This window comes from Ptychodera flava, chromosome 8 (genome assembly GCF_041260155.1).
Source record: "Ptychodera flava strain L36383 chromosome 8, AS_Pfla_20210202, whole genome shotgun sequence".
NCBI classification, from domain to species: Eukaryota; Metazoa; Hemichordata; class Enteropneusta; family Ptychoderidae; genus Ptychodera; species Ptychodera flava.
Window position 1 is genome coordinate 15983800 of NC_091935.1, and position 6746 is coordinate 15990545.

Consider the following 6746-nt stretch of genomic DNA (forward strand, 5'->3'; position numbering starts at 1 on the left):
TTCACATTAGTCGGAACTTTTCTCAAAACAGAGACCTATCGTGTAAAGCTTATTTTGTTTCGACGTGTATCTCATTTCAGGAGCTACAATATACCATTTAAACTAATTAAGAGACGAAGTGACTCGTTACAGATACTTAAGTTACCCAAAATTGAATTTTAATTTATGCATCTCATCAAAACAAAAAAACATAAAAAAGAACCATTCATGTTCAACAGACTAGGAGTGTATTATTTGTTTTGCTTTGAACATGTTTCTTTAAGTGTTCCCCGCGTTTTTATCGTCCGAGCACAAATGAACGCATCGAATCCATGACAAAATTCCCACAGGTTGCCCCCTCCGTTATGGTGTTGAATACAACATACACCACGAATTTTGTTTTGGCTGAAAGTGTCAGTAACTGTAACAGTCCCTATTATGGGTAGTGATATTGATGGTGCTGGTGATGTGGCAGATGATGAAAGTGATGCTAAAACGGAGCACGCACTATGAAAGGGAAAACTTTGCAGCTCAGAATACACTCTCTGAATTAATATGCGTATACTGAGCTGCATAGGTTTCTTACAGTGAATGTGTACTACAATAGACCTGTATGCGAAAAGTATTTTAAGGTAGAATTTGCCAAGGGACAGATATTCGTTTTGGTTTACTACGTGTGCGGGGCTTATTATAGAATAACTAAAGTTTCCATCGGCTTTTGTGAAAATTGGAAATTTCATCTTACCCACAGAGTTAACACATGAATGGCGGCCATTTTGAATTTCAAGTGTCGGTAAATATTGGGTTATTTGTTTCTCTACTACCCAATTTGTACAGTACCCCCGATTTGTATTCTATTTTTCAAAAGGTAATGATTTAAAGCTTCCAAACGGAAAGTTTGAGCAATTTTGAGCCTTTCAATTTCGAATCGTGTGATACCTTAACAGGTACAAACAGCTCTTTACACTTGCAACGGAGCCATAAAATGCAGACAAATCGTGTAATGCCTATGGTAAGCCTATGTCGTCACCTGGTGCTCTTATCGTTGTTTGCGATTCCAAAAACTGACCCAACTTGTGATGGCAACCTTCAATTTTGACGAAAGCCCCACTTCGTGTTGACCCATCAAAAACGGTGCCCTTATTCCGTGAAATCCTGGATTAAGAAAAATATTGTTTCTGGTAAACGCGATCCACCCCATAGTTAAGTTTGTGTAGACCATTAACCTTCGTTCTACATATCTGCGTTAGGTAATCGATCATTTATGTTTTATAACAGACGTGCACATAATTTTGGAAATGTTCTCATTTTCTTTTTGCCAGGTCTACATAAATAAATAAATAAATAAATAAATAAATAAATAAATAAATAAAAAATAAGTGAATACATAAAGAAAGACTGTGCGTACACACCAACAGTTTCTGAAGAGCTTGTCATCGGAAAAAAAACACAGTTTTTCAAACCTCCGAAAGTTAAGAAGTTGAACAAAAACTTGTGGACCACGTTCTAGTCTTTTGGGAAGTTTTTGTTTCATGCGACAAAATTAATTTTACAGGGGGAGCCAAGATCACTCTTTGTTACCTACCCTGGGTCTTGTGTTATGTGTCGGTATTGGGCTTGTATTATGTGTTGTATTTGTGTCGCTAATATTCATGATACTCTCGCCTTCGGTCTGGGCATATTGACACTGCCGTCATCAGAACTAGTCTGCGGTCGTGACATAGAGTAGTTGACAGATCGTGAACTTCTCTTGCTACCATGTGTAATATTGTTTATATTACTATCTAGTGTTGGCTCATTTACATATCACAATAGCGTAGACGGTTCAACTCCTGGGAGCGAAGCGTTTTCGAAAAAGGTTTTTGGCCTATTGCGAAAACAGAAAATGGTTGTCGATGCAGTACAGCAGAAAAAGTGTTGTCTGAATTCATAAGGTTAGGTATGTTATCGTCCATATGTTGTGATGAAACGGATATTTCTTTGCTGAATGACATTGGGCAAAAATTGCTTCAAACACAAACCCTCCATCAAAGTACACGTAAGATTGGGAATTTGCCATCACTGTAGTAGGAATATTACTGTCCGTCACCAAACTTATTTTATTACTGTCCCTTTACCCAACCGACTGTCCCAGCTCCCAGGCACTCTAGATTCGTTCAGCTTTGCAAAGATATCGTATAACGGCTGTCTTAGAGGGCCTTACCAATGTGTAGACCGATCAGAGGGCACATACATTTGCTCTCGCTCTGTGAACTGGTCTGCACGAAAGCTGAATCAGAAACACGGCATGAGCGCATCAAGGACTAGGAGCGAGTGTAGACAGACGTGCTCTCTCCACTTTTGTACTTTAAGGTACGCTGAGGTTTTGAGGCGCATTAACTTAACGCAGACCGAACGAGGCCCATGCGATCGCGATGGTCTGTTTGAGATTTGAACAGTAGCAAGTTCCAGGCCCGCTGCCGTCTTGTGCCAGGTCTCTTTCTGTGACACTCCCCTGACGGATCACAACAAAGGGGCACTAAGTTCCGGTCACTGTATTTTGCGATACGATTTTTGGCGACAAGAAATTAATGGTCCGTATTAGTTATTCTTGATTGACTAAATCTTCATACCTTAATATCTATCACAGCTTTATTAAAATATAGATGACATATGATTATTTGGTACGTCGCGCCGACACTCCACTCACCTTTTGCCTGTACGTCTACTGGCTTACTAGTACTAGCGGCAACATTTTACAAATGGTATAGACACAAACTGATAACTTCAAATCGCCGTACACAAAACAGACGCCTTGTAATAATGGCACTGTGTATTGTGTATAGCCATTTTACGTCATCCGTTTGTGGCACTTGTAAAATGGTGCCCTACTAGCGCTACGAGTAATAGTACAAATTGTAAAAGTTTACAGGCTACTTATCTCAGCTGGGACGGCACTGGGCTCAAGAGTCAGACAGTGAGACAGACCGATGCAGTCCTTGGCTTGCAGGCTTGAGGTTGCACAAAGTCCACAGAATAAAGCCAGCGTGGCAGTGAAGGTCTTGAAAATCTTGAAATTAATACTGCTGGAGTTTCCAAAGTCTTCAAGTAACACATAAGAGACAGATCCCAAATGTCTGACTGGAAATCATGCCGTCCTCCACTTATACTCAAATGGTTACATAAGAGAATATAAGAACAATCGAGAACTTCGATTGATACGCTAATTACTGCTCTAAAAATATCTCCACTTGTGACCAATTTAATTTCCAGAAAGTTGTATACATGACTAAGTGACTTCAAGGTCATGAAGGACAGCGACCATAAGAATGTTCTAGATTAATTAAACTCAGGTCATGAGTGTTGGAGAAAACGACCTACATAACACGCCCCCTCTTCAAATATATACCTAATTACAAAGCTCAGTAAATCTGCAAATGAACCCTTAATTAACTTCATACTACTAAATGCTTTACTCCACACTTAGATATCTGTTTGATCAGTATCTGCAACAGATTTCATCAAATTTGGGGCAGTTATCTCGGAGTTATCTGACTAATTACAAAACTTCATAAACTATGCAAATGAGCTTATTTTCAACTTGACACGGCCCAATGCTTCTAAGTACAATTAGATATATATCAGATCAATATTTGTCGCATGTATCATCAAATTTGGTGCAGGAATTTCAGAGTTATGTCACTAATTACAAAAGTTCATTAAATATGCAAATGAGCAGATTATTGACATGACACTCACAGTATCATCAAAATATTCTGAGGTTGTCATCTGTGAAAAGTTTCATGAAATTTTGTGCTGTATTTCTTGTTATATGTCGACATTGTCATTACTGTCTCCATAGGGAAACTATCAAGTGAAAAAAATGATATTGCATAGCTTCATCAATATGCAAGCCACACTAACCAAAATCTAATCAGTTCTTGCAAGTTGCATATGGTACCTGTCTACCAAATCTGACTTGAATCATAGACCCTCGTTTTTCTCGAGGGTCTATGCTTGAATATGTTCAGGCGTTTTTGAGTTATCGTGTAAACGGACACAGACAGATAGACACACAGACAGACACACTCACACACACACACGGACAGACAGACAGACATCGCTATAACATTAGCCCACGTGTGTGAACACGTGGGCTAAAAATGAGTGATTTTCCGTGTTCCGTTTAATGTCGACAAAGAATGCTTGGTTCGGCCACAGAGAAACAGAGTCGCAACGCTTGCATGCCTTTTGTTCCATGGTCGTCTCGGTAGACTATTGGCTTTTCATATTAAAATGAGCTTCAAAGGTGTTAAACTTTTTGGAGGCTTTGTTTGTGGTTGATAATTACACGAGATTATGCGAAAAATACGACGAGATGGCATCTTATTGCCAGTCGCGTAGCAACCATAGTTACTTTGTGAGCTCCAGGCCTGAAACACTGCTTCACGCCAATCAAAACATAACACGCCAGCAGTTTCATAAACATGTCCTTCCTTGACGCACGTGTGAAAGACGGTATGACTGACCGTAAACCATTGAGTAAAACCAGACAGTATCGATAAAAGGCTTACAATTATGTTTCAAACACACTCATTATATATTCATAAAAATATGAAAGGGATTTTTAAAACGGTAAAACTCACTTTCCTGAAGCTCAAAACACTCCCGTTTTCGCCAGCACGTCAATTTCGCTCAGCACCACACGACAACAACAACACAAACTTTGCCGAACATACTTTCGCTTAACAATTGGCGAAAATCCGAAAATTACCGAAGGATGCATGGTCAGCACTCTTCGGAAAAGAGAGGCGAGAGCAACCTGAGGCGAGGCGAACATGGATGGGTTACGTAACCGCTTCACGCCTTAAACAATACCCGTTGCGACTCTGTGGTTCGGCACACCATAGAGGTAAAAATTACCTCTTTGGGCAAACGAAATCTAAGTTTGAAAGTAGCTACATATTGGAAATACATTTAATGCATTAACTGCGCTCGTTACTACTGCAATGACAGCCATGTTTACATCAGCCCATACCTGACCCTATTTTCGTTAGCAGCGCAGCCAGCGGTAGGAATGGGGCAGGGGTCTAGACTAGTGACCAGACTACCCATAGGGGACTGCACAAAATGTCTGGTGATAGGGGTCTTTGGCTCAGCACAGGATTCTTCTTCATGTTCTTCCTATGGTTTATTGTATTTTAATACGTTTGGCTATGATATGTATTGCCATAAAGAATACTGCCAACCTTTGGTGTCTTGGTCTTATGCTAACACTGGTTTCGTAACAATTTCTTTTTCTCTTTCGTCATGTCACGTATTTGTCCTTTGACAGGCTTACGCGAAATTTTGTTATTGCGTTGCATTTTTTATCTTATGCGTTTGATTGCATAATGCGCCAAAGCAAGCAAGGGTAAATTACTAATCTGTGGACGCGGTCACCAGATAATCACTGGATTAACTTAGACATACTCAACAACGAACGCACCAGCAAGGTATAATATAATCTGTTACACCTTGCTGGTGCTTTCGTAGGCGATCAAACTATTCAGATAATAGATGCAGCATGCTGATAAAACGTTAACTGAAGATAGTGAAGTGCAGTGCTAAGTTAAGACCAAAACACCAAAAGTTGGTAGAATAAACCTTTATTACCATATCGATACAACAAAACACCTATCCACCCCTAGAGACGGACATGTAGGCAGTCCCCCATGGACTACCGGCCGCCTCAAAGAGCGTCCCGAAGAGCAGTCTGGGTTTACGGAGACCAGTTCTATAGTTGTCCTACTGGTTTCATGCTGCTTTGTCGCGCCTTGGAAGTAACGTATGGCAATTGTAGCTGATGCTACCCTTGGCGGTACATCTGTTGCTATTATTGAAACACGGGGCACTGAACTGTGTTACTGGACATTATGGTACAAAATGCATAAACAAACACATCGTGATTTGTTCAAGTTTCAAGTGCGTATACAGAGGTTTTTTGAACGGATACAGCGATGCATTGTGGTGTTATTGTTGCATCTCGTCAGTCTGGGGAGTATACTCACTGCTGAGAGGTACTTTGAGATCTTTGACAGAGTAGAGACTCACAGAGTAGTTGGATATCAATGATGGTGGTTTATTACTGAAGTGTACAGTTTACACATCAGAATGCCCAGCTACCTCCGACTGAAAATAGTTGGTGATGATCGCTTTTTAAAAAGAAATCATAACATCCTAATTAGATTAAATTAGTTAATGCTCCAATCACCAATCAACTAGTATTTCTTGATTGGCTACTATCATTAAAATATTCTTCCCTTCAAGAAATACATTACTAAACTTTCTCTGATGGGACATTGATCATATAAAATTTTACATGATCTACATAGGTGACATCATCGTTATACAACATTTCCCTTATGTAATCGTCCCAGGGTCCTGTCTGGAATTTAGATATTGATGGTAAGTTTCACTTTACTGCCACTAGATATCACTAATACAAGTTTCTATCTTTATCCTTGATACTTCAATGACGTAAATACATTAAATGTCCCTAACAACGGAGTTTTAAACAAGATGTGTGAAAATTCATAACGATCATTAACCCTTACACAGACTTGAAAAGTTCAGCCATCTCGTTCACTGACCTTTGTACAGATTCCGAAATTACAAAAACAATATCAATAAGCAGAAGAAAATTTAGTCTGTAACAGTAAAATAACCGGAAAAGGTCTATATTGCAGTGAAATATGGTGATTCGTCACATTTTCAAAAACAAGAGGGAATGACCTTAGCCAAGCTTA